We start from the raw sequence: 27,918 nt of genomic DNA on the forward strand, positions 1-27,918 counted from the left end.
TATATATATATATATATATATATCAGTTCATGACATACAGTCTTACAAATTTCCTTTTTCTGATGGACACACGTCCAGATCGTCCGCTCTCAAAACTCTGGCATCTCTCTCCCCGCATCCACCACTGCCGACGGCCCATCTCCAACTGCCCAACGCTACGCGCTGTTCACATCCAACTGCCCAACACTACAATAGTGAATATTCCAACAATGAGTCCAACCAGCCACAGACTGCACACAGCGCAGTCAGCGATTTTCATACAGAGCACTACGTGGCGTTACCAACATAGAAACCTCAACAGCCTACTTACAACTACAATCGAGCCGCAGGCCGACACTAGGTGGAATATTGGCAACACTATTACCCTAGCTATGACTGTTCAGACCTTTAGCAAGACCATGGCGGTCGTCTCCACAATTTTCACACAGCACATGACTGCTCAACCCGGGCTGTACTGGGCTGCCATGCCAAGAGCATGCACCACGCTCCTCACACCCCTTCATGGATAACACGCCACACCTGGCCCCCATCGCAAACAACCAGACACTATCACAGATCATGTTCTGTAACGCAGACTGGATCAACAACAAAAGAGCGGAACTTGCCGCACTTCCCTGAACTTGAAAAATTTGAGGCAACCGCCGTCAGGGTCATGTTCAAAGGAGCCCACACTACACTGGTGTCAATATACAACAGCCCTAAGAACATCAAGACTCACGACATCAGCACTATACTCAACATATCACCGCGCGTAATCACCGCTAGAGATCTTAACGCAAAACACCCTGACTGAAACTCACATACACGAAACTCCAACGGCAAGAAACTATACGAACACGCACTAGGTCGAAACTACATCATACTAGCGCCGACCGAACCGACGCACATTCCATACCGGAGGGATCACAGATCAGACCTGATAGACATGGCCCTCACCAAGGACATAACAACGTCACTGTTGAAAACGATCTGCCCTTAAATCACCAACATGTTATACTGTACATTGAAGAAATACTGCAGCACATCGACCAACGCAGTATGTTAGACTACAGGCGCTCGAATTGAAGACTGTTCAAGGAAGCGCTTGACAATCGCATCCCACCCACCCACGGGATCAACGAGACAGCTCAAATTGATGAGACTGTCGAAACCCTACCTAGCGCCGTCCAAGACGCCATAGCCGACACCATACCAATCCGCACACCACAACATTACAGTGCTGCCCTGCCCCAGGAGATCCTGGGCCTTATCTCAATGAGGAACCGTCTCAGGAGACATTGGCAGCCTAACAGGCGCCAGTTCTTCAAACAGCACATGAACAGAGTCCAGGGAATAATCCGGGACAAAATCAAAACATTTAAAACACAACAGTGGAACCAGAAACTCTAAGGGCTGGACACCACGCGACCTGGCGTGTGGCATAGGGCCTGTCACTTCACCAGGGAGAAACTGTACACATCCAAGCTACAAGGGCCCGACTGACCGGCACATTCTGCGGAAGAAAAACCGGAACAGATGGCCCTCACACTTGCAGCGTCATTCACACCGAACCTGGGTCCCTCAGACCCAGAGTCCACACTTGCGACCGAGCAGGCGGTTACACGCATCTTGGCCCAACTATCGCTCAACGATATCCGACAGGCCAGCACAGCTAAAGTCAAATGGACTATCATGCATGCCAGGAAGGCCCCTGGTCACAAAGGCATTCAAAACCGTGTCTTCCAGGAGTTCAAGGATAAAGCAGTAGAATACTTAACACACATCACGAATGTCATCCTCAGACACCAACACTTCCCCGCCTTTTGGAAGACGGCCAAGGTCCTGATGTTCAGGAAGGCGGGGAAAGACCACTCCCTCCCACAAAATTACTAATCCATCAGTAGCTGAGCGCGCTCAGCAAGATCGTTGAGAAGGTAATACTAAAACGACTCACTAGTCTCTGCATTACAAACGACAACCTGAGGCCGGAGCAATTCGGCTTCAGGACACCCGACAACACGACTACTCCTCCGCGTCGTAGAATTCATAACACACGGATACAACATAAACAAAGCAACTGGGGCAGTATTCCTGGACATCGAAAAGGCCTTCGACCGTCTGTGCCACAACGGCTTCATAAGCAAACTCAGCGACGCAGGGTACGTCTCATACACTCATATCTCACGGACAGGAGTTTCATCACCAACGTGCAGGGAAAACAGTCAACACGACATGGTATACAGGCTGGAGTACCACAAGGAATCATTCTAATGCCCATACTGTTGAACCTCTACATAAATGACCTTCCAGCAGCAGGCAACTCCAACGGTGGCAATCTACACAAATGTCACTGCCATCCTTGCGCAATATTGGGAACTGTCTACCATTAACTCACAACTACAAACTGCACTCAGAGCGTCCGAGCCTTGGTTGGTGAAATGGCGTGTTAGAGTAAACGTCGACAAGTGCGAAGCCGTTCTGTTCACTAGAAGACCGAAACTACTGCCCCAACATCAAGACTGCAACCCAATAACACTACATGCACGCCCAATACGTTTCCGTAAGAAGGTCAGATACCTCGGTATCTGGTTGGACCGGAAACTACTCTGGGGGGACCACATTCAACACATGAGAACAAAGCAAATGCGATGCTCAAACAACTCTACCTTATGCTTACATGCGTAGCACACTAAATAGGAGGTCCATGTACACGACACTTATTAGACCTTCGATGACGTAAGCTGCTCCCGTCTGGCGATACTCTGCGCCCACACGCCTGCGCCGTCTGCAGCTCATACAGAACAAAGTAATCAGAATCATAATCGATACTCTCGTTACACACGAACCGCAGACCTTCACCGAGAATATCGGCTAGATACCCTCTTGCAGGTATTCCAAAAACTCTCGACATGACTGTACAGAAACACGATACACTCGCATAACCCGTTTATTCTTTCTTTGTGGAAGTACGACCACAACCATAGATGGAAACATAATAGACTAAAGACATTACTAGCAAGGAGCTAAACATCTATAGTCCATAGCACGTTAACACAACAGTACAGGCGAGCCGCTGCATCACAGCTACTACTGGCAACCCCAGCTGGTCAACCCGCCGAAAAACAAGCAACCGCAGGGAAGCCGTACTGTACGCAACACGCAAACCCGCCACACACCCCCTACACTGTGAGCTGATCTATAGCCGTTCGCCCACTAATGTATGACGACCTCGGACTGCTACAGGGACGTAGCCGCTGCAGCAGGCCCAGGAGAATTCACAGGAGCCCAGCTGCGGCACCCCGAATGACACGTCTACAACGAGCACCCGCAGCGACAAAGGAAACGATGCACGATACCTCGCACTAATATAACCTCTCCTTGCATGCACTGTCGCAGATAGCAAGCCGTTACTGCCCTTAACTACCCGTCCTACTGTCGCAGAGGTTTTTTTCCCTTGGCGCATGCCTTGACACTTTTTTCCCTCTGCCCTTACAAAACACTACCCTTAGATCGCTTTCGTCCACTTTCTGTCTCCTGATGGACCATGTCAATGAGTAATCATACCCAGACGCATAGACAACATCACAGCCCGCATCATGTGACTCCTGATTCGATAACTAACATGTTATAGTAGAACTTTGGCTTTGGTCACGATGTAGGTGTGGGCGTGGAGAGGCCCCATCCTATACTAAGGAACACAAAAAAGGAGTTGGTACATCACTTCATTCATTCAACATTGTGTTGAACAAAATTATCAATAAATGGGGAAAAAAAAGTAAAAGGAATTTAGTTAGGCACAACGAGTGCAAACAAGACGATCATAAAATGACTGCCATTTGCACCCCTTACTATGTAAAACCCACGTCGGTGAATTACGGACTATGTGTAGGTGAGACTAAATGTCCCACCTAGGTAGCTCATAACAGGTGGTACTGTTTTCGTGCAGCATTCGCACGATGAGCATCGCTGTGACTGTTAACTGACCTTTTTACTGCTTGTGAATGTCAGGAAGCAACTCTTTCGATAATGTTTTTCACACGCCATGATCGCCAATCACAGCTGAAACCAACAAAGTGGCTCGAAATCAAAGAACGAGTGGAAGTTGATACTGCCACAGTTATCGTAACGTGTGCAATTTTTTTATGTAAAGCTCGTCGTTCTAAATTAACTGAAACCTTCAAGCAGACTGCACTCCATCAGTATTTATCGTTTAAAATATTACCTAGACACGGACAGGCAAATCTGTTTACAACTGATAGCCGTTGTATCTCTCTCTGTCCGATATCTATATGGTGCGAAAACTGGTAATTGAGTCTACATACTGAAAAATGTAGGGTCATCCACATGTAGACTAAAAGGGACCAGTTAAGTTTCGGTTGCGCGATAAATCACGCAAACCTTAAGACTGTCCATAAAAAATACGTAGGGTGTAGAATTACGAATAGCTTAAGTTGGAAAGTGGCACAGGCACCACACTCAAAACAAAATTGTTGGCAGAAATCTCAGACACACTGCAGACACATACAGAGGTCAGACAAGGAGATGGTCTCTCACCGCTTTTATTGAACATGGTCTTTGACAAAATTATAAAACAATGGGAAGAAAAAGAAAAAGGAATTCAGTTAGGGACAACGTGTGCAAACAAGATGATCATAAAATGCCTGCCATTTGCAGATGACCTGGCAACATTCAGCAACAACAGACAAGAAGCACAGGGAGGACTGGAATACTCACGTGACGTCTGAGCTAAAACACGTCTACAGATATCATATGTGAGAACGCAATGTACGAAATAAAAAGAACAACAACAACAAAGCCATGTACACAAAATATGGAAAGGTTAACAGACTTGAATAATTCAAATATCTTAGAGAAAATATACAAATAGGAGGATCAGACAAGGCATCCAACATACAAAGAACAGAAAAACTTCAAGAAGCGTACAAACTGACACGGGCGCACGAAAGTAAAAGAAATGTTTCAATACATGCTCTACTCAGGCACTACAACACAGCTGTACTAGCTGAGGCACCCTGCGCATCGGAAACGACCACAATCGGAGCCTCATGGATTACAGAGAAAGAAAAAATATAGCGTAAAATCCTCAGAAATTTTTTTGGAGTAGTACACAGAGATGGTATATGAATGAAGGCAGCAACCATAGAATTATATGAGCACACGTACAGGTCCACAGACATTATCAGAAAACGCCGACTAACCCACTGTGGACACGTACATAGAATGAACAACAACAGATTCAAGAAGAGACTTGTTGATTCAGTATGAAAGAAGACCTAAGATAAGCAAGAATCAGTATTGAAATGATAAATGGAAGAGATACACCCATTAACAAAATTATGAACACGAAAACTGAAGTAAAACAAACGAAGAAAACAGGCAAAATATGGACTGAGCAATGGAAAAAGAACACAGCCAAAGAATGAAGAGGTTGTGGGAAAAGGAAAAGATGGAAACTAGGAAAAACTGAATAATCATGTAACATTCAAGTTTATCACAGTCCCGGAGGCAAAAATGTGTAATAATAAGCAATAAACTGGAACGAGCGCTCATATAATGTTGTGCTGAAACGGGAACCAAAGACTGCGTTTTGTTGGGAGTACAGCAACAGGTCTAATAAAGAGGCTGCCTACGCTACAGCTATCCGTCATCTTCTGGAGTACTGCTGTGCGAAATGGTATCCGCATCAGATACGACTGATAGAGGATATCGAAAAAGTTCAAAGAAGGGCAGCACGTTTTCTGTTATCGCGAAATATAGGAGAGAGTGTCACGCCTACGGTAGGCGAGCTACTGGGCCGATCATTAAAACCAAGGCGTTATTCGTTGTGGTGAGACCTGTTCTGAATTTTCTATCTCTAATTTTCTTCTCCGAATGTGAAAATATTTCGATGTCACCCACCTACACGGGGAGCAATAATCATCGTAATAAAATAAGACAAAACGGAGCTCGCACAGAGAGATTTAAGTGTTTGTTTTCCCGCGCTCTGTTCGAGATTGAAACGATAGAGAAATAGCTTGAACGTGGTTCAGTGATTCATTTTCTAGGCACTTAACTCTGAATTACTGGTCATTACCATTAAGGTCTATATGGAGCAAGATTTTGTAACATATATTGTGTTCGAACATTATCAATTGCATTGACGAGAACAGTCTTGATACACAGTCAACACGGATTTAGAAAATATCATTGTTCAGAAACACAACTAGCTTTCCGCACAAGAAATGTTGAGTGCTATTAACAAGAGATTTCAAATGGTTCAAATGGCTCTGAACACTATGGGACGTAACATCTGAGATGATCAGTCCCCTAGAACTTAGAACTTCTTAAACCTAACTAACCTAAGGACATCACACACATCCATGCCCGAGGCAGTATTTGAACCTGCGACCGTAGCGGTCGCACAGCTCCAGACTGAAGCGCCTAGAACAACTCGGCCACACCAGCACTCCAAGAGGTTTTAAATTGATTCCGTATTTCTAGATTTCCAAAAGTTTTTTGACTGTGCGACACAAGTGACTTGTAGTGAAATTACATGCTTAATGAATATCGTCTCAGTTATGTGACTGGTTTCGTGATTTCCTGTCAGAGAGGTAACAGTTCGTAGTAACTGACGGAAGTGATTTCAGGCGTTTCCCAAGATAATGGTAAAGGCCCTCTGCTCTTTCGTATCTATATAAATGATTTAGGAGACAATCTGAGCAGCCGTTTTAGGTTGTTTGCAGATAACGCTACCGTTTATCATCTAATAAACTCATCACAAGATCAAAAGAAATTGCAAAACGATTTACAAAAGATATTTGAATGACGTGAAAATTGGCAAGCGACCCTAAATACTGAAAAGTGTGAGGTCATCCACATGAGTGCCAGAAGGAATCCGTTAAACTTCGGTTGTACGATAAATCAATTTAATCTATAGGCCGAGAATTTAACTAAATATCTCTAGGAATTACAGTTACGACCAGTTTAATTTGGTAGGAATGCACAGAAAATGTTGAGGGGAAAACAAACCAAAGACTGCCTTTTATTGACAGAACACTTACAAAATGTAAGAGATCTACTAAAGAGGCCGCCTGTGGTGGCCGATCGGTTCTAGGCGCTACAGTCTGGAACCGCGCGACCGCTACGGTTGCAGGTTCGAATCCTGCCTCGGGCATGGGTGTGTGTGATGTCCTTAGGTTAGTTAGGTTTAAGTAGTTCTAAGTTCTAGGGGGCTGATGACCTCAGATGTCCCATAGTGCTCAGAGCCATTTGAACCATTTTTCTACTAAAGAGGCTGGCTACACTACACTTTTCCTTTTTCTTTTGGAGTACTGTTGCGCGGTCTGGCAGTCTCACCAGATGGGATTAACAGAGTGCTTCGACAAAGTTAAAATAAGAGGAGCACGTTTTGTATTACCGCGAGAAAGGCGAGAGAATGTCACGTATTTGATACAGGAATTGGGATGGACATCATTAAAGCAAAGGCTTTTTTGTTGCGGCGGAATCTCCTCACGAAATTTCAGTCACCAATTTTCTTCTCCGAATGAGAAAAATATTTTGTTGACGCCGACCTACATAGGGAAATCAGAGCTCGCACAGAAAGATAGAGATGTTCGTTTTTTCCGCGCGCTGTTCGCGAGTGGAATAATAGAGAATTATTGTGAAGGTGGCTCGATGAACCCTCTGCCAGGCACTTAAGTGTGAATTGTATAGTATTTATGTAGATGTAGATTAATTGTACAGTATTCATGTAGATGTAGGGTCAGTGATATACATATCAGAGATTTTGTGGACTGTCAGATAGGCCGTAGGTTAGTGAACAAAACCTTGGCGACAGACAGACTCAGCGGACAGTCAGAAAAAGTCGTGGGTCAAACGAGGCGAGAAAACGTGGCATCTGCCCCCTATTATAATGCAGCTCGCACAATGGGCGCGTGATCTCGTTCGCCAGCGCTACCGGACGCTGTCTGTCGGCGTGCCCGCACTGCCAACACGGACGTGGCGCCCTCGCGAGTCTATCGGCCACTGGCGATGAAAATTCACAGCACGGCAGATATATGCGATGTCGGTGTCGGGTCCGGATTTTCCGCGCGCGTCGTCACTAACTGGATCACCAGCGTCCGCTCCGCTGCGGCTGTTTCCGCCGGACGACACCTGTGCCTGTGCCGCCGGCGAGTAATATCTGAACGTATGACCGATACGTCAGGAACTGCTGGCGGGCTGGCCGTCAGTCACTGGACAGCACTCTCTGGAATCTGTTCGCTGAATCTCTGGCTTCCAGGCACTTCAGGTAAGTTTCCCTCTCACCCACACCTTCGATATTATAATTACTAATTAATTTACATTACTTTAGACACATAGAGGATCGCATAAAGCAAATTATGACCTGTGGCTGTCATTTGTCTTGTTCTCCCAGAATTGTTTCATCATCTCGCTATGCTTAACTCGACGTTCATCTCACCATTCCCTTCTAACCTACTGGCCATTAAAATTGCTACACGAAGAAGAAATGCATGTGATAAACGGGTATTCATTGGGCAAATATATTATACTAGAACTGATGATTACATTTTAACGCAATTTGGGTGCATAGGTCCTGAGGAATCGGTACCCAGAACAACCACCTATGGCCGTAATAACGGCCTTGATACGCCTGGGCATTGGGTCAAACAGAGCTTGGATAGCGTGTACAGGTACAGCTGCCCATGCAGCTTCAACACGATACCACAGTTGATCAAGAGTAGTGACTGGCGTATTGTGACGAGCAAGTTGCTCGGCCTCCATTGACCAGACGTTTTCAATTGGTGAGAGATCTGGAGAATGTGCTGGCCAGGGCAGCAGTCGAAGATTTTCTGTATCCAGAAAGGCCCGTACAGAACCTGCAATATGCGGTCGTGCATTATCCTGCTGAAATGTAGGGTCCCGAAGGGAAAGAATGAAGGGTAGAGCCATGGGTCGTAACACATCTGAAATGTAACGTCCACTGTTCATAGTGCCGTCAATGCGAACCAGAGGTGACCGGGACGTGTAACCAAGGGCAACCCATACCATCACGCTGGGTGATACGCCAGTATGGCGATAACGAATACACGCTTCCAATGAGCGTTCCCCGCGATGTCGCCAAACACGAATGCGGCCATCATGATGCTGTAAACACAACATGGATTCATCCGAATAAATGACGTTTTGCCATTCGTGCACCTAGGTTCGTCATTGAGTACACCATCACAGGCGCTCCTGTCTGTGATGCAGCGTCAAGGGCAACCGCAGCCATTGTCTCCGAGCTGATAGTCCAAGCTGGAGCAAACGCCGTAGAACTGTTCGTGCAGATAGTTGTTGTCTTGCAAGTGTCTCCATCTGTTGACTGAGGGATCGAGACGTAGCTGCTCCATCCGTTAGAGCCATGCGGATAAGATGCCTGTCATCTCGGCTGTTAGGGATACGAGGCCGTTGGGATTTAGCACGGCGTTTCGTATTACCCTCCTGAACCCACCGATTCCATATTCTGCTAACAGTAATTGGATATCGACCAACGCGAGCAGCATTGTTGCTATAGGGTAAACCGAAAACGTGAGGGTACGCATTTCTCCTTACACGAGGCATCACAACAACGATTCATCAGGCAACGCCGGTCAACTGCTGTTTGAGTACGAGAAATCGGTTGGAAACTTTCCTCATGTCAGCACGTTGTAGGTGTCGCCACCGGCGCCAAAACTCTGAAAAGCTTGCATATCACAGTATCTTCTTCCTGTCGGTTAAATTTCGCGTCTGTACCACGTCATCTTCGTGGTGTAGCAATTTTAATGGCCAGTAGTGTATTTATTTATTTATTTACATTGTTTAGACACATAGGGGAGCGCATATAGCAAATTACGACCAGTGGCTGTTATTTTTCTTGTTCTTCCAGAATTGTTTCATCATCTCGCTGTGCTTAGCTCGACGTTCATCTGACCACTTTCTTCTATGTACCTTGGGTTTGTCTTCTGATGAAATTTTCCGGCTGTAGATCTTATGTCTGAAGACGTTTCAGTCTTCGATATCTGTCTGCGAGATTTCGGCATTTTTAGATCAATTTTGATCTGTTGTATCCAGTCTGTCGTCGTTCTCAATTTGTGTGAGAGCATCAACATTTTCTTTGTTAGTCGGTTGTCAACTAGTCTCATGACATTGCGGAAATCGGTTTCGGTGTTGGAATATTTTTCTGTGACTGTGTGATTGCAGACGATATCCTTCGTTTGTGAGTTTTGGGCCAGGAATATTTCGGATGATTTTTCTTTCAACCTTTTTGATGTTTTCGAGGTCTCCTTTGTAATTAAGGTTTAGAGTCTCCCTGGCGTAGACTGTTTCAGGTTGGAAAACAGTCCTGTAATGTCTAACTTTGGTTTTGCTATTTATGCATTGTTTATTGTAGATGCTCGCAACTTTCCCATATGCTTTCTGCATATTGAGTACCCGTGTTTTATGGGCTAATCTTTCTGTCCCAATAATTTCTCCTAGTACTTGAAGAGGTTAACCTTGTTCACTGTGCCACATTTTGTGATTGAATTTTGTGTTTTGCTGTGTTTTATAGCCATGAATTCGGTTCCAGAAAAAGAAATTTGCCTCCCAACTTTCTCGGCACATTCGTTGAGGACTTCAATCTTGTGGATTGCTGTTTGTTCATAACCAGAAAGAATCGCGAGGTCATCAGCGAAGGTTGGGCATGTGACGTCGATGTTATCCTTCTCTTTCCCTGGTGTAATATCCAAGACACTATGTTCTAGCCACAAGGTGTTAAAATGAATTATGTGTACAAACTTCAACAAATATTATCGATACTACATGTAAAAAAGACTTACCGTGTTAAAATGACGATGATTATTTCATTATTTCTGTAATAATTAAATTTCTGTGTGAATTAAAACTATTATCAGAGAACTACATTCACAGACGACAATTATAATCTCTTTTTGTTAGCTGCGATAAGTGTGGTTCAGTTGTTCTTCCTGTGCTAACTGATGAACTGTTCGGACGTGAGACGTGTGAAGTCTGTAAAGAGAAAACCTGTAACTATATTGCTAATTATTATTTGAAAAATAGAGTCGCCATTGTCATCACGTGGATTTGTATCATTTTCCATTGTAATCCAATCTAATTAATGTTTTTAAGTGTTAATTCCCCCCATCCTCCATGAACAATGGTCCTTGCCGTTGGTGGGGAGGCTTGCGTGCCTCAGCGATACAGACAGCCATACCGTAGGTGCAACCACAACGGAAGGGTCATCTGTTGACAGGCCAGACGAACGTGTGCCTCCTGAAGAGGGGCAGCAGCCTTTACAGTAGTTGCAAGGACAACAGTCTGGAAGATTGACTGATCTGGCCTTGTAACACTCTGATCACAATCTATTGGTTATGAACTGTAGATTACATCTACATCTACATGACTACTCTGCAATTCACATTTAAGTGCTTGGCTGAGGGTTCATCGAACCACAATCATACTATCTCTCTACTATTCCACTCCCGAACAGCGAGCGGGAAAAACGAACACCTAAACCTTTCTGTTCGAGCTCTGATTTCTCTTATTTTATTTTGATGATCATTCCTACCTATGTAGGTTGGGCTCAACAAAATATTTTCGCATTCGGAAGAGAAAGTTGGTGACTGAAATTTCGTAAAAAGGTCTCCACGCGACGAAAAACGTCTATGCTGTAATGACTTCCATCCCAACTCGTGTATTATATCTGCCACACACTCTCCCCTATAACGTGATAATACAAAACGAGCTGCCCTTCTTTGCACCCTCTCGATGTCCTCCGTCAATCCCACCTGGTAAGGATCCCACACCGCGCAGCAATATTCTAACAGAGGACGAACGAGTGTAGTGTAAGCTGTCTCTTTAGTGGACTTGTTGCATCTTCTAAGTGTCCTGCCAATGAAACGCAACCTTTGGCTCGCCTTCCCGACGATATTATCTATGTGGTCCTTCCAACTGAAGTTGTTCGTAATTTTAACACCCAGGTACTTAGTTGAATTGACAGCCTTGAGAATTGTACTATTTATCGAGTAATCGAATTCCAACGGATTTCTTTTGGAACTCATGTGGATCATCTCACACTTTTCGTTATTTAGCGTCAACTGCCACCTGACACACCATACAGCAATCTCTTCTAAATCGCTTTGCAACTGATACTGGTCTTCGGATGACCTTACTAGACGGTAAATTACAGCATCATCTGCGAACAGTCTAAGAGAACTGCTCAGATTGTCACCCAGGTCATTTATATAGATCAGGAACAGTAGAGGTCCCAGGACGCTTCTCTGGGGAACACCTGATATCACTTCAGTTTTACTCGATGATTTGCCGTCTATTACTACGAACTGCGACCTTCCTGACAGGAAATCACGAATCCAGTCGCACAACTGAGACGATACCCCATAGCTCCGCAGCTTGATTAGAAGTCGCTTATGAGGAACGGTGTCAAAAGCTTTCCGGAAATCTAGAAATACGGAATCAACTTGAGATCCCCTATCGATAGCGGCCATTACTTCGTGCGAATAAAGAGCTAGCTGCTTTGCACAAGAGCGATGTTTTCTGAAGCCATGCTGATTACGTGTCAATAGATCGTTCCCTTCGAGATGATTCATAATGTTTGAATACAGTATATGCTCCAAAACCCTACTGCAAACCGACGTCAATGATATAGGTCTGTAGTTAAATGGATTACTCCTACTACCCTTCTTGAACACTGGTGCGACCTGCGCAATTTTCCAATCTGTAGGTACAGATCTATCGGTGAGCGAGCGGCTGTACGTGAGTGCTAAGCAGGGAGCTATAGTGTCAGCGTAATCTGAAAGGAACCTAATCGGTATTCAATCTGGACCTGAAGACTTGCCCGTATCAAGCGATTTGAGTTGCTTCGCAACCCCTAAGGTATCTACTTCTAAGAAACTAGCAGATGTTCGTGTTTCAAATTCTGGAATATTCCATTCGTCCTCCCTGGTGAAGGAATTTCGGAAAACTGCGTTCAATAACTCCGCTTTAGCGGCAGAGTCGTCGATAACAGTACCATCGGCACTGCGCAACGAAGGTATTGACTGCGTCTTGCCGCTTGTGTACTTTACATACGACCAGAATTTCTTCGGATTTTCTACCAAATTTCGAGACAATGTTTCGTTGTGGAACCTATTAAAGGCATCTCGCATCGAAGTACGTGCCAAATTTCGCGCGTCTGTAAATTTTAGCCCATCTTCGGGATTTCGCGTTCTTCTGAACTTCGCATGCTTTTTCCGTTGCCTCTGCAACAGCGTTCGGACCTTTTTTGTGTACCACGGGGGATCCGTTCCATCTCTTACCAATTTATGAGGTATGAATATCTCAATTGCTGTTGCTACTATATCTTTGAATTTGAGTCACATCTCGTCTACATTCGCATAGTCAGTTCGGAAGTAATGGAAATTGTCTTTTATGAAGGCTTCTAGTGGCACTTTATCCGCTTTTTTAAATAAAATTATTTTGCGTTTGTTTCTGATGGATTTGGAAGAAATGGTACTGAGCCTAGCTACAATGACCTTGTGATCACTAATCCCTGTATCAGTCATGATGCCCTCTATCAGCTCTGGATTGTTTGTGGCTAAGAGGTCAAGTGTGTTTTCGCAACCATTTACAATTCGCGTGGGTTCGTGGACTAACTGCTCGAAATAATTTTCGGAGAAAGCATTTAGGACAATCTCGGAAGACGTTTTCTGCCTACCACCGGTTTTGAACAAGTATTTTTGCCAACATACCGAGGGTAGGTTGAAGTCCCCACCAACTATAACCGTATGAGTGGGGTATTTATTTGTTACCAGACTCAAACTTTCTCTGAACTGTTCCGCAACTGTATCATCGGAGTCTGGGGGTCGGTAGAAGGAGCCAATTATTAACTTAATTCGGCTGTTAAGTATAACCTCCGCCCATACCAATTCGCCCGGAGTATCTACTTCGACTTCACTACAAGATAAACCACTACTGACAGATACAAACACTCCACCACCAATTCTGCCTAATCTATCTTTCCTGAACACCGTCTGAGACTTCGTAAAAATTTCTGCAGAACTTATTTCAGGCTTTAACCAGCTTTCTGTACCTATAACGATATCAGCTTCTGTGCTTTCTATTAGCGCTTGAAGCTCAGGGACTTTTCCAGCGCAACTACAACAATTTACAACTATAATTCCGACTGTTCCTTGATCCAAGCGCGTCCTGTAATTGCCAAGCACCCTTTGACATTGCAGCCCATCCCGCACTTTCCCGAGGCCTACTAACCTAAAAAAACCGCCCAGTCCACGCCACACAGCCTCCGCTACCCGTGTAGCCGCCAGCTGAGTGTAGTGAACTCCTGACCTATTCAGCGGAACCCGAAACCCCACCACCCTATGGCGCAAGTCAAGGAATCTGCAGCCAATAGGGTCGCAAAACCGTCTGAGCCTCTGATTCAGACCCTCCACCCAGCTCTGCACCAAAGGTCCGCAGTCGGTTCTGTCAACGATGCTGCAGATGGTGAGCTCTGCCTTCATCTCTTAAGCAAGACCGGCAGCCTTCACCAAATCAGATAGCCGCTGGAATCCAGAGAGAATTTCCTCAGATCCAAAGCGACACACGTCATTAGTGCCGACATGTGCCACCACCTGCAGCTGGCTGCACCCTGTGCTCTTCATGGCATCCGGAAGGACCCTTTCCACATCAGGAATGACTCCTCCCGGAATGTACACGGAGTGCACACTGGATTTCTTCCCCTCCTTAGCCGCCGTATCCCTAAGGGGCCCCATTACGCGCCTAACATTGGAGCTCCCAACTACCAGTAAGCCCACACTCTGCGATTGCCCGGATCTTGAAGGCTGAGAATGATCCTCTGAAACAGGGCAGGCAGCTGCATCTGGCTCAGCCAGAGACAGTGCCTGAAACCGGATTGTCAGACGCACCGTGGAGGCTTTCTGATCAGCCTCCGGGGACGCCTTTCGCTGCCTGCCACGCCTTGGAACGTCCTCCCAATCAACCACAGGCGAGGGCTCAGCCCCACTGCGGGCAGCAACCGGGGCAACCACAGCGGCAGACCGATCTGGGGACAGACGGGACGAGGTTGACATCCCCGTGATACCCAAGTCCGGCTCCCCACAGTGGTGCCCATTGGCAACAGCCTCAAGCTGCGCGACCGAAGTCAGCGCCGATTGCAGCTGTGAGCGAAGGGATGCCAAGTCAGCCCTTATCCGAACACAGCAATCGCAGTCCCTGTCCATTCTAATCGATGTTGAACAACAGTTGCCGAAACACGAGTCCGTGCCTAGATAACGCAAGCGAAACACGCAAAGAATGTATCAACTAACCTGTACAAATGCCTAACGACTGCGCTACAATCTGCTGAATTTACGATTACAGTAACTATGACTCGAAATTGCACCTCCTATACGAAACTCACACGCAATTTGAATAAGAATCTACGAAGTAAACACTAAAGCGCGATGCTACAACTGTCAAATACTATAATACCCCCGAAATATATTAATTAAACAATGCAAGTACCCAAAAACACGCAAAGAAATTAATTAAACTATCTAACAAATAAGTAAGCTAGGGTTATACGACTTGCTGCTGCAGCTACTTATCCAGCTGACTGACCCCATCGAAGAAACTGGAAAAAAGGTGGGAATTTAAGGAGATTGGACGTGGATATACTGACTAAACCACAGGTTTACAGAGTTTCAGGGAGAGCATGAGGAAACAATTGACACGAATGGGGGAAAGAAATACAGTAAAAGAAGAATGAGTAGCTTTGACGGATGAAATAGTGAAGGCAGCAGAGGATAAAGTAGGTAAAAAGATGAGGGCTACTAGAAATCCTTGGGTAACAGAAGAAATATTGTACTTAATTGATGAAAGGAGAAAATATAAAAATGAAGAAAGTGCAAACTGGCTAAGCAGGGATGGCCAGAGGACAAACGTAAGCATGTAGAGGCTTATCTCACTAGGGGTAAGATGGATACTGTCTACAGGAAAATTAAAGAGATCTTTGGAGAAAAGAGGACCCCTTGTATGAATATCAAGAACTCAGATGGAAACCCAGTTCTAAGCACAGAAGGGAAAGCAGAAAGGTGGAAGGAGTATATAGAGGGTCAATACCAGGACAATGTTCTTGAAGGCAATATTATGGAAATGGAAGAGGAGGTAGATGAAGATGAAATAAGAGATATGATACTGCGTGAAGAGTTTTACAGAGCACTGAAAGACCTGAGTCGAAACAAGGCCCTGGGAGTAGACAAAATTCCATTATAACTACTGACAGCCTTGGGAGAGCCAGTCCTGACAAAACCCTACCATCTGGTAAGCAAGATGAATGAGACAGGCGAAATACCATCAGACTTCAAGAAGAATGTAATCATTCCAATCCCAAAGAAAGCAGGTGTTGACAGATGTGAAAATTACGGAACAATCAGTTTAATAAGCCACAGCTGCAAAATACTAACACGAATCCTTTACAGACTTGTAGAAGCCAATCTCGGGGAAGATCAGTTTGGATTCCGTAGAAATATTAGAACACGTGAGGCAATACTGACCCTATGACTTATCTTAGAAGCTAGATTAAGGAAAGGCAAACCTATGTTTATAGCATTTGTAGACTTAGAGAAAGCTTTTGACAATGTTGCCTGGAATACTCTCTTTCAAATTCTGAAGGTGGCGGGGGTAAAATACAGGGAGCGAAAGGCTATTTACAATTTTTACAGAAACCAGATGGCAGTTATAAGAGTCGAGGGACACAAAAGGGAAGCAGTGGATGGTAAGGGAGTGAGACAGGTTTGTAGCCTCTCCCCGATATTATTCAATCTGTATATTGAGCAAGCAGTGAATGAAACAAAAGAAAAACTCGGAGTAGGCATTAAAATCCATGGAGAAGGGACAAAAACTTTGAAGTTTGCCGATGACATTGTAATTATGTCAGAGGCAGCAAAGGACTTGGAAGAGCAGTTGAACGGAATGAAGAGTGTCTTGAAAGGAGGGAATTCGATTAGGAAATGAGACACTTAAAGTAGTAAATGAGTTTCGCTATTTGGGGAGCAAAATAACTAAATATGATTGTAGTAAAGACGATATAAAATATAGACTGGCAATGGCAATGAAAGCGTCTATGAACAAGAGAAATTTGTTGACATCGAGTATATATTTAAGTGTCAGGAAGTCGTTTCTGAATGTATTTGTATGGAGTGTAGCCATGTATGGAAGTGAAATATGGACTATAAATAGTTTGCTCAAGAAGAGAATAGAAGCTTTTGAAATGTGGCGCTACAGAAGAATGCTGAAGATTGGATGGGTAGATCGCATAACTAATGAGGAGGTACTGAAAAGGACTGGGGAGAAGAGAAATTTGTGGCACAACTTGACTAGAAGAAGGGATCGGTAGATAGGACATGTTCTGAGGCATCAAGGGATCACCAATTTAGTACTGAAGAGAAGCGTGGAGGGTAAAAATCATAGACAGAGACCAAGAGATGAATACACTACGCAGATTCAGAAGGATGTAGGTTGTAGTAGTTACTAGGAGATGTAGAAGCTTGCACAGGATAGAGTAGTATGGCGAGCTGCATCAAACCAGTCTCAGGACTGAAGACCACAACAACAACAACAAGTGTTAATTTTCAGTTCCGCAATAAGGAGCGCAGCCATTAGCGCTAGTAACTTACAGCGGAGTTTACTAGTAGCTGGTATAAAAAATTTGAAATATTTTTCATTGAGAATAATTTTAAATGATAAAGAATAGAGATCAGAATGCTTAAAAACTTTTATCTGAATATATTAACTTGATATAAAAGGAATCGAATCCTCCAAATCCCCTCCCCAATCCTACCGTTGCCAGCGATTCCTGATGTACAATGACCACCTGACTCTCAACTGCAAACCCCCCCCCCCCACCTGTCCCTATTGCAAGGCCTCCCACTTTCTTAACAAATGCCCCGACGTCGCTGTTCCTCCTTCCTGTAATACCTACAATGGCCCCCATCCCACCTACTCCCACAAGTGTAAAGCTAAACCCTCTCTAGCTACCCCTGAGCTTACAGTCCCAGTTCGTCCCGTCGATCCCCCTGTCCATCCCAACAATTCCCTCCATCCACCCCCCACAGCCGAGGACATCATCCGGTTCCTTACCGTTGTACTCCAAAACATTCACCCTTGTCAGGGCCCCCACACTTTCCAACAAATCTCCCTTGTCACTAACTCCATTTTCCACCTGAACACCTTCGCCACTTACTCCCACAACCAAGCCCACTTCACCTTCACCCGCCTCGACACGCTAGTTTAAGTCTCTTCCCTTCCCTCTCTTCCCCCCTCCTTCCCGCCATTGCACGACACGAGTATCGCATCCTCTTCCAGAACATTCTCTCCTTCCGCTCCAACAAATACCTCCTCATGCACACCTCTCCCTATACCCTCCACCGCACTGACACTCCTGGTCCTCGTGCACAGGGTGGAGTCACGATTGGCCACCTTAAGCATATCCCCATCTGGCCACAACCTCTCCTCAATGACCCCACTGAAAACCTTATCCTTAGCGTCTTCTTCCCCTCCCTCACCAACACCTGTGCCACCATCTATGTCCGCTCCACTGCTCCTCTTCCTTATGACTTCATCTTGCACATTGACCACACCTTCTCCACCTATGTGATTGCCACCGACCTCAATATCCATAGCCGCACTCCTGCTGCCCTTTGGCGGTAGCATCAGTTCCTTTCCAAGATCCAATGTGACCTTGTTCCCCTTCCCCAGCACACCTGACCCGAAAGTGACACCACCCCCGATGTTGTCATTGCCTCCGCCAACTTCCTTGGGCGTATCGCTGTCACCGTCCTAGACTCCACAGGTAGCGATCACCGCCTTGTCCTTCTCACCACAACGTCTGCTCACCGCCCCCCTCCAGCTCCGCACCCTGCAGCCCCTCCCAAGATCGTCCATGACTATCAGTGTGCCAACTGGGATGCCTACCGGGACTCCATCTCCACCCAGGTCGAAAGCCATCCTCTTACCTATTGCCATCCTGACGACATCATCCACGCCTCGTCTTCCTTCAGAAGGTAATTACTGACGCCGTGGAGGCCCATGTTCCTACTAAAACCATCCACTCACACCATCCCACTCTCCCTCCACGGGCTGTCCTCCTCCTCCGTGAATCCCGCCACCTCTATCGCCCCTTCCTGCACACTTGTGATAGGGATACACTCCAACGCCACCGGCAAATACAGCAACACATATGGAACCTTATTACAGCAACGAAACGCTGAGACAGGCGCCAGACCTGCACACGACTCAACGCCACCCTCCATATCAACTCCACCAAGTACTGGACTGCCTTCCATCGCCTTACTGGTTCCCTTTCCGCTCCCCACTACCATCTTCTCCATAACGATCGCCCCCTTCCTGACAACCTCAGTAAGGCCAACCAGTTCGCTTCCCACCTATCCGAGGTCATTTCCATCCCCAATGACCCCCACTTTGATTATTCTCTTTTCCCACTCTCATGGAACGTACTGATATCTCGGTCGCTCCACTTGCTCCTAGTCTCCAGTACTTGGGGCAGTTGCCCACTTCCAACATAAACACTCCCATCACAGCAAAAGACATTAAACTTATCCTCCAGTCCAAACGCAACACAGCCCCTGGTCACGACTGTGTCACCTACCATCACCTTCGAGAAAGCCCCATATTCCCTCCTGACTGTTCTCGCCCATCTCTATAATGTCATCCTCTCTACTGGCTTCTACCCTGACCTGTGGAAGATCTCCCACGTCCTCTTATTCCTCAAACCCAACAAACCCCCTTCTGCTGCCTCTTCCTATCGCCCCATCTGCCTCACCTCCATCTTCAGTAAGGTCTTTGAATCCATCCCCTCCCACCGTATCCATCAGCACCTTGCTCAACACCACCTCCTCCCCCTTACCCAGTGTGGCTTCCGACCCTCCTTCTCTGCTGAAGACCAACTCCTCAACTTCGTTCACCTTCTGTCCCTCCAAATCAACTTCCATTGCTATGCCATTTTTCTTTCCCTTGACCTCCAAAATGCCTATGACCGTGTATGGCATCTCGGTCTCCTCTTGAAACACCAAACCTACACCCTGCCTATCAATTTTGTCTGTCTGGTCGCTTCCTTCCTCTCGCACCGTCCTTCCTATGTCACCATCCACAACACCAACTCCTGTATCTTTTATCCCATGGCTGGCGTCCCCCCAGAGTTTTGTCCTCTCCCCTCTCCTTCATCTCTTGTATATGGCTGATATGCCCAAACTACCCCCACCAGTCCACCTTCTCCAGTATGCTGATGACACCACCTTCCTGGCTCTCTATCCTACCCTTCAACGGTCCCAATGTACCCTCCAAACCCACCTTAACCAGTTCACCACTTGGTGTAACCAGTGGTTCCTCCATCTCAACCCCTCCAAAACCCAGGCAATCATCATAGACCCCACCACTCGCTCCTTTCGCCTCCATGATTTCTACCTCACCCTTTATGGTCATCCCATCCAGCTCACCCCCAACTTGAAATACCTTGGCCTCACACTCGACTGACACCTCACCTGGACCTTTCATCTCCAGACCATCCAGCAGAAAGCCTATTCCTGCCAGCGCCTTCTGAAACTCCATTGTGGCCAGACATGGGGATTGCATCCTTCTACCATCCTCCACACCAACAAATCCCTCATCCGTCCTATCCTCTGTTATGCCAGCGTTGCCTGGATCTCCGCCCCCACCTGCTTTTACAAGGCCCTCCAAATCCTTGAACGCCATGCGCTCCACCTTGCGTTCTGTATCCATCTTCCTTCCCCCACACAGCTCCGGTATGAACTGATCCCCTACCCCCCCTCCTCCTGTTCCTCCAACATGTCCGCATCATTTACATTATCCACAGGATTGATCCCCCCCACCCTCTGGTTTCCTCCTTCCCCTCCAACCCCGCCCGTTGTATCCCTCCCTCCCTCTCTCCACCTCCACACCCTCCATTTCCTTCATCAGAGCAATTTCCAATGCCTCCCCCTCCCGGATGACAAACTTCGCTGTGACATCTACCCTTCCTTCCAACTATAACATGGCCTTCCTCCCCCCTCCACAGGGCCCCTTTTTTTCTCTCCCCTCCTTCTCCCTGAGCGGATTTTCCTCCTCCCCCCCTGAGATCCTGCACCTCACACTTGCCTCTTTCCTTCCCATATCCCTTCCTACCTGGCCCTCTTCAGCGCGCCCCCCACTCATCTCCCCCCTCTCTTCCCCTCCCTCCCTCCCTCTTTTCTTTCGGTCTTTCTCATCTCCTAGCACCTGGCAGATCCTCCGTTTTGATCATCATCATCAGTGTGCCACATCAGTGTTGTGTTTAGTGCTGTTTCACCTGTGCGTCAAGAGATGTGATTTTAATTGTGTACTGCCTTGAGGTTCGCTGTCAGTGTTTGTTCTGTACTACGCCATCTGTCGATACCTTTTATGCTCCAGTCATACTGTGCCTTGTGTTCTTTTAATTATCGCAGTGTGTGGCCTTTTGTGTGAGCTACTTTTAAACAGTTTTTTATCTCCATTTTACAGTCGACCCGTTTTTTATCTATTGCCTTTCAAGATGTTCCCCATTTTTTATATCTATGTTCACCATATTCTCTCCTTTGTTATTTTTAAATGTCTTCTATTGTTTGTTCTATGTCTTTCGGCTGAAGAGCAGCGCATATGCTGCTGCCAGCCCACCCCGATGGGGAATTGAAATACAATAAAGAAAAAAAAAAAAGAAAAACGAAACCAATTAATGTCCTGTGACGCGGCGCGAAGTGTATCGGTTGTCACCACTACCTTAATCGATAATCGATGCTGACATTGTACCTTTGTGGGGAAAATTTATGTAGTTGTGATCGTGAGATAACCTAATGGAAACAGAACAATCAAATTGAGATCCGTTTCCGAAACACCCCAGCAGAGTATAACTAACAGCAAACAGGTGGGTCGGGAACAGACGTTCTCCCAGCACAAAAGCAAGTTCTAGCATTACATATTAAAATCGGTCGCCAGCCTAATTAGGCATTCTTGTGCCAAGCAAAATGATAAAGCAGAAGGCAGTGCTAAGAATAATCTAATCTTCCTTGACACGCACACTAAACTCTTTCCTTATATGTGTTCACACTATAACACAGTAACCTAACCTTGCAGGTAAATGTGCTACTAATCCAGAGACATAAGAATGTAAGAATGGAAAAGCGTTATCTGCCCTAACAGAATTACAAACGTTATCTGTGTTCGTTTGTGGAGGAAGAATGAGTGCCTTTCTTTTTTTTCATTGTCTTATCGATTCTGCTGTTGTCGCTGACGGACGTTAATTGTTCACGGTCAGTTATTTTCTGTACAAATATAATTGCGTTGAATATATATATATATATATATATATATATATATATATATATATATATATATATATGAGATTAATAATTGTAGCGCGTGTTTTTGTCAGCAGCGAGTATCTATCCTATATACTAATAAAATGTTGCCCTGGCCATTTTCGTGAAGGCTCATTATTTTAGCAATGGCATTAATGACAAAAATTATATAAGTTCTTCCAACAGTCATATAATACTACAATTATAAAAAGAATAATCTGAAAACGGCATCTTGTAGTATTTTTCAATTCATATTAGGCCAGAGGTGCAGTTTTTTATTAATAACGATATCAATGAATGCTTACGCTGCCATTGCACATCGGGAGCTATCTTGGAGCATCCAATCCCACAGATAAGTATGCATTGTTTAATTTTTATCGCGTAATATTAAAAAAGGATCTTTAATCCAATGTGAGTAGGACTGATGTCTTCACGTTGGAATATACAAGCTATTGTTAGTGATTGCGCCTTGAGAAAAATTATCTGTGGCTTTTAACAAACATAAAAGTGAAAAGATTCATTAATTCCGTTTTTCAAAACCATTTGATACAACAAGAATAACGGCACAGTTATCATTGTATGAAGTATTCAATTAAAAATTTAATTATTCATTATGAGATAATTGGCGCCCAACGTAGGGCTCGATGTTCCGGAAATTTATGTATGTGGAAAGAATGTATTATTAAAACAAGATAATTAATGCTTGTATATGTAATGTGTTTCACGTGAACGATTATTATTATTTTCGATGTAAAGAGAAACGGAGGACCCGGAACAAACAACAGATGTGAACAAGAATAAAGCCAACAGTAAAAACGAAGGTATGAGCCTCTGAAAATATCTCTTGTTTTCGTGTGTCGTGTTGTTTGCCAGTATTCATGGTTCGTACCGCGTGGTAGTGTCTTGCAAACAGTACTTCAAGTAGGCAAGAAAATTTATATTTGCTCTAAATTTTTGTATAACTAGAAATTTTATATTATTATTATTATTATTGTGGTGATTGCTGTGTGAAAATAATTGCGAGAGAATAATGTCTGGCGCAGAATCAAAGAGATCACGTAGTAAGACTAGGAGAGAAGTTGATATGGAACCAGATTCAGGAGAGGGTAGTGATAAAGAATTGGAGCAAATCCCCATGGGATGTACATCTAGTAGAAATATACAGGAAAATATTACTGACCATGAAGTAGAAACTGCACATCAGCGCTCAGAAATAGAGCGTCGCAGCGTGTTGTCAACTGTTGCGGGTGAAACTGCCGCGCTCACAACTAAACAAACAGCTGCGTGCGCCGAGCCGGGTTACGACGCCGTGACTGCAATTATAGTGAAGTTAGATCACTTCCAGAAGCAACAGGAAGAGGGAGATAGAGAGAGGGAAAGAATACAGTTAGAAAGGGAGAGACAGCAGGAAGAAACGGAAAAAGATAAAACAGAATACATGAACAGCTTAAAAGCTTAGAAGTCATGAAAGCAGACATAGCCAGTTTGAAACAGGCGTACCAGGAAGTGCCCAGTTTGGTAGCTAGTTTAACAACAGACGTAAAAAATCCGAAAATAAAGCAGAATAGCAGGAAGGAAGATATTCAGAACATAGCTGAGAGGGTAGGAAATATAGAGATAGGAAACTAGGGAAGAGTACAGATCTGCCTCGCGAAACATACTAATTAAGTCGAAGAAAAAGTAGAAAAATGGATAAATAACAATGAGAAACAGATAGACGATAAAATACAAACAGAAGTGACACGTGCAATTCGCGCAGTTCTCTCGACTAGTCAGATCAACCAGACAGAACAGGAAATAGTAAATAACATGATAATGGAGGACAATTACGTATCTGCTACGCATATTTCACACGAAAATCCGCCGCTCTGTACCACCTATAATGCATTTTGTGGGGTACAGGCAGGAAGGTGTAGTCTTAACAGTGAACCTTTGAATGGTGCGGGGGCTGTGCCCACTGTATCTTCAGTAATGATGAAAGAGGGTTTAATTAAACACCGCCACATCCAAACCTTTTCCACCGACAAGAAAAATATTCACCCGGTTGTATTTATAAAGAGTATTCGAAACATACTACTCAGAGCATGGACAAAGAAACAAAAGATTCAGTTTATTGTTTCGCACATAGTAGCTGGTGCTGCTCTATGGGCGACAGATGTAGCTGAAACCAGCTTGACCTGTGAACAATTTGAGGAGGCTTTTCTAAAGAAATACTGGTCGCCTTGTGTTCGAGAAAGACTTAGAAAAGAAGTATGTAGTCCAGAGGCATATGGTCCTAAACAAGGAAGCTTAAGAAAGTATTTCGAAAAGTATATCAACAAAATGCGATATTGGGACGAACCGATTTCAAATCGTGATGTGATCAGGATATGAAAGGCCAGACTTCCGCCAAAATATTAGAGAGAAACCAATCTATGTTCCAGACAATGATTTGAATAACTTCTTGTCTGTCTTGGATTCAATAGATTTAATTCAGGAAGACTTAAAGCTGCAAAGTAGCAATGAAAATAGTTACGATCGATTATAAGGAAAAGAACAATAATAGACAAAAGGGTTGTAATAATTGTGGAAATTGTTCTAATGGGAGAAACCACAACGATAAACCTGTGAACGGAAACCAGTCGTTTAACGGTCATCGAATGATGACAAAGGTAATAACAATAGATAGGCTTGGGGAAACATTTCACCTCAATACAGACGTAAACGAAGGCATGAGGAAAGGTTTGGCCCAGGAGGTGGCAATCAACAGCCGATGCGAGACGCATGGCCACAGGGGAAGAATAGATTTGCAATGCCGTGGTATCCGAGACAGGATAGTCTGCATAACATAGAAAGACACCCGAACAATAGCAATAACAGGAACGAACATGGCCAAGCAGGTACTTCAAACAACCCGGCTTGGTAGAATCAAAATCAAAGTGAGAGAATAGTTGATGTGACGAATGACAATCGTCCTACATCAACCGATTCGACAATGTAAAGACGGCCGCAGTTAACTCTCCATTGTCGGCCGTGGGATGGAGAGAGAGTTCACAATAGAGTAGGGAGAAACATGACGTAGTGAATATGTTAAGATATAACAATGGTTTTGGAATGAAGGAGGAACTTTTGTCGGAGAATAAGAGAGGCAACGAAGTAGATAGTGAGTTGATACAGGTTGTCGTTCAGGCTGAAGTTCTTAGTATACAGGTCAGTACCATGACTGATACAGGAGCTACGGTTAAGGTGATGAGTTACGATTTCTTAGGAAATTGTGTCAATTGCATAAACAGCCAGTGGTTCCAGTTCAGAATTGCAAAGTGTCGGCGGCTATTGGTGCCCAAGCACAAGTAGTGAAGAGCCAGGCACAAGTGGACGTATTTATGGGAAAGGGAGCAGTCAATTTCACATTCCTGGTTGTAGAGGGATTGAGACTCGCCTGTATTCTGGGTTGGGAGTTTTTGAGTGAGAGGAATGCCTATATGGACCTCTCTCAAGGTAATTTCAGTTTGGGCAATAGGTAAGTGAGAGTGAGATTGGAATCGCTGCGCAATAAAACTATACAAGGCAAGTATTGGCAGGATGTTAAGGTGAAGTGTAACCTGCCAGAAATACTGCATACACTATACTGCATACTCTGCAGTGTTTTGGGGGGGGCGAGTTTACAGCCGCAATGGTGGGGAGAATGTTAGTACCACAGAGTCCTGCCAATGATAAACAGTAAAGTAGATGAATCCACGTATCTGACACCAGAGCAACAATTACAATTACCTCAAATGCTGAACGAACGGTCCGCAGCTCGTGGTCTTGCGGTAGCGTTCTCGCTTACCGCGCACGGGGTCCAGGATTCGATTCCCGGCGGGGTCAGGGATTTTCCCTGCCTCGAAATGACTGGATGTTGTTGTGTCATCTTCATCATCATCATTCATCCCCATTTTGGTCGGAGGAAGGTTATGGATGGCAAACCACCTCCACTACAACCTTACCTAGTACAGAGGTGTGGGTCTCCCGCATCGTCCACTATGCTCCTCGGAGTATGGGACCTCATCATCATCATCGTCATCATCATCATCATTGAAGGACATATAGAGGTATTCTCTGAAACTAGAGATACGAAAGATGCTAGAATGAGGTATAATTGAGCTGTGAATGTCACCTTACAGCAACCCGTTACTAGCGGTTACAAAGACAGTGGGAAAATGCTCACGACGTTAATAAAATTATTGTGCCAGCGAGGACTAGGCCAGAGCATTTGGAGGAACAGTTGCAAATGTTTTTTTGGAGTAAAGTAGCTTTCATCTACTGATTTGTGATTTTCCTACTGGCCGATCCCCTTTACGGAACAGTCAAGAAAGTATACAGCTTTCATTTTCGCTGGTCGGAGCTACCAGTTTAAAGTGCTCCCATTCGGATTAAATGCGAGTGCTGGGATATTCATGGCAGCTCTTGATCCGGTGTTAGACCCAGAGTTGCTTGATAGAGTCACCGTATATGTCGATGACATTTTGATTGCGGCTCCTACCTGGGAAGAGCATATTGAGATAATAAATAGAATATTGGGCAAATTTGAACAAGCGGGGGTCACCGCCAATCTAAATAAGTTAAAGTACGATAGAGAAAGGATAAAATTTCTGGGACCTGTCCTTTCACTCTTGGTGATTGTGCTAGTTGGTGGGGGGAAATACAAGCCATACAGAATATTCCACCGCCTAGAGCAAATGGGCAGTTGGGAGCTCTCTTGGGCTAACTATCGTATATTGTGCCGGTTGCGGGGGGGGGGGGGGGGGGGGGGGGGGGTACAGGCCATAAAGAAGTTTCCATCAATACATAAAATGGGCAATTGTAGGCTTAGTATTCTTTTGCCGGCGTTTTGTATCCGATCATTCGTTAAACAATGCTCAAGAAAAGTATAGTTTGACAATGGAATTCCGCCTACGAGAGAGAGTTCAATAGAATCAAGTAATCGCTGGTCAACGCCGGTTTTCTGTTCCACCCTGACATGGACAAAGATTTCTGCATTTATGCTGTTGCATCTTTTACAGGCATCTTTTGCAGGACTAGGAGCTTGTCTGTTCCAAGTGGATGAAACATACGGCGAACACCAGATTAAAATGATTAGTTTTGTGAATCATGAACTAACAGAATGTGAACGATCATACTCAGTAACGGAACTTGAGGCCTTAGCTGTGGTTTGGGCCTTCAAGAAATTTCATTTTTACCTTTACGATAAAAAGGTAAAGGCATTCTGTGATCACGTATCCTTAAGTTTCATATTAACATGTAAATCGTTAGATGCACGCTTAGCGAGATGGACTTTAGCGTTGCAAGAGTATCGCATCCAAATTGTATATATTAATCGGAAAGATAACGTCATTGCTCATGTCATGACCAGGTCGCCACAGATCCAAAATAGGAATTAGCCAAGCAATTTAAGATAAAAATGGCATTTTATACCATAAACCTAAGAAAGAGGAAGAAAGGTGATGTATGTGCATTCCGGAAGGTGGTTTGCGAGGCTTTATCTGGTATACCCATAAAACGTGGAAGCATTTTGGCA

Source organism: Schistocerca gregaria, chromosome 5, assembly GCF_023897955.1.
Source record: "Schistocerca gregaria isolate iqSchGreg1 chromosome 5, iqSchGreg1.2, whole genome shotgun sequence".
Taxonomy (NCBI): domain Eukaryota; kingdom Metazoa; phylum Arthropoda; class Insecta; order Orthoptera; family Acrididae; genus Schistocerca; species Schistocerca gregaria.